Genomic DNA, 2322 nt, shown 5'->3' with positions numbered 1-2322 from the left:
ATATATTATGGCCAGTACAGTGGCTCACACCTATAATCCCAGCACTTCGGGAGGCCAAGGCAGGAAGATCGCTTGAGCCCGGGAGTTCAAGACCAGCCTAGGCAACACAGTGAGACCCCCGTCTCTACAAAAAAATAATATTCTTATTTGAAAAAGTATTATAATATAAGGCCTATTGTTTATTGAGCACCTATTATATATAAGCACTCTGCTAAGCACTTTGCAGGATCTCATTTCAGTCTTCAGTTTTCCAGATAGGTCATTTAAAACTTCCAGAGCAGCATTTAAAACTGCTGGTTTCGGAGGTCGAAACCACAAGAGTGTTGGCAATTTCATATGACTCAAGCTAATATCATTTTCATTTTATAGAGGAGGAAACTGAGGCCCAGAGGGACCACAAGCCTGACAGTCTTTCCTTCCCAAAAGCAGGTTAAGAAAACCCCCCTGGCCTGGAGGCTTCTGCCTTTTCAGAGGAATCAGATTTTGTCCTTGGTTCTTCCTCCTCACTCCCCATCTCACTCTGCCCCCGTGCCCACCACCCCGCCCCATTGTGGCCAGGTCTATATTTACAACTGGGGTTTCTGTGAACTGGGGAACTGAGGAAGTGACTTATCCCAAAGTCATCACCGAGATGGTAGTACCCTAGAATCTGAGTTCTGAGCCACCCCACCTCCACCAAAGTGAGGTTGTAGCCCCTTCTCTGGATTTCTAGGGCCCAGCCAGCCAGAAACAGAAACTATCTGTCTGCCTCCCGCGGGGCCCCTGTCTGGTGGGCAGGATGAATGGGGTGGGAAATGTATCTCCATTTCTTTTCTTTTTTTTTTTTTCTTTTTTTTTTTTTTTTTTTTTTTTTTTTGAGATGGAGTCTCGCTCTGTTGCCCGGGCTGGAGTGCAGTGGCGCACTCTCAGCTCACTGCAACCTCTGCCTCCCGGGTTCAAGTGATTCTCGTGCCTCAACCTCCTGAGTAGCTGGGATTACAGGCGCCCACGACCACGCCTGACTAATTTTTGTATTTTTACTGGAGACGGAATTACACTACGTTGACCAGGCTGGTCTCGAACTCCTGACCTCAAGTGATCTGCCCACCTCGGCCTCCCAAAAGTGCTAGGATTACAGGCGTGAGCTACTGCACCCAGCCTTGTATCCATTTCTCTGACAGCCACATTGAGGCACATCTGTGCTAAGTCTGATTGTCAGCTGCCCTGAGAAGCTTGTTCAGGGGCAGAAAGAAGAGGAAGTGGGTTTCTGGGCACATAGGGGTCCCGGGCTGGTCCAGCCTGGCCTGAACATCACAGGGGCTGGCGGAGCAGCCCCTGCCCCACCGCTCCCGGGGATGCCGGTGACCTGGCAGCCAAGCTGAGGGCCGCTGGGCTGGAGGGTGGAGTGCCGCTTCCAGGTAGTCAGACTGAGATAGACGCGGCCGCGGAGGCAGCGGAGGAGGAAGGGGGCAGCCTTGTCCCCGCTGTGCGCAGCCCGCCCGCCAGGCACAGCCGGTCTTCGGGGAAGTCGCCGAGTTGGAGTTCCAGGAAACGATAACGCTTGTTGAAACCTCTTTCTTGTGGCCTGGTCTCGTCACATGGCTTGATGGGGACCAACGTCAGGCAGGGCCACAGGACTGGGCCCGCTCGCACCCAGCAGCGGCTGCCACCCCCGGCTCCCACCTCCCCCCCTCCGTGAAGAGGGAGGAGGGGGTTGGGCAGGAAGGTGGGCATTTGCTGCTTCCCCATCCCAGGCACCTGGCGGGCCACAAGCAGACTGGTCCCCGCCGGCTGTTTTCACCCCAGTAACACTCCTTGTAAACTGGCTGAGCTGGCCAGGCCTCAAATGCCCCCTCCAGCAAAGCCCACTGAGAATGCCTAGGGCACAAGCTTGCTGTCAAAGCGAAGAAAGAGCTTCCTCCTGCCCCTGGAACATAGGAGATACCGAGGATCTAGAAATCATTTTTTTCTTTTCTTTTCTTTTCTTTTTTGGTAGAGACAGGGTCTTCCTATGTTGCCCAGGCTGGTCTCAAACTCCTGGGTTCAAGGCATCCTCCCACCTCATCCTCCCAAAGTGCTGGGATTACAGATGTGAGCCACTGTGCCTGGCCAGAACTAGAAATGATTTGCTCCTTTCCTGTTACGCCAGGGAATGTGTCTTTCCTCTTTCTAGAGCAGCGTCTGTTTTTTTCTTTTCTTTTCTTCTTTCTCCCTTTCTTTTTCTTGCTTGCTTTCTTTTTCCTCTCTCCCTCCTCTCCCTTCCCCTCCCCTCCCCTCTCCTCTCCTCTCTTCTTCTCCTTCTTCTCCTTCTTCTGCTTCTTCTTTTTCCTCCTCCTCCTCCTC

This window comes from Rhinopithecus bieti, unplaced genomic scaffold (genome assembly GCF_001698545.2).
Source record: "Rhinopithecus bieti isolate Rb0 unplaced genomic scaffold, ASM169854v2 scaffold_19459, whole genome shotgun sequence".
NCBI classification, from domain to species: domain Eukaryota; kingdom Metazoa; phylum Chordata; class Mammalia; order Primates; family Cercopithecidae; genus Rhinopithecus; species Rhinopithecus bieti.
The sequence above is the reverse complement of the archived record's forward strand: the minus strand, read 5'-3'. Positions refer to the sequence as shown.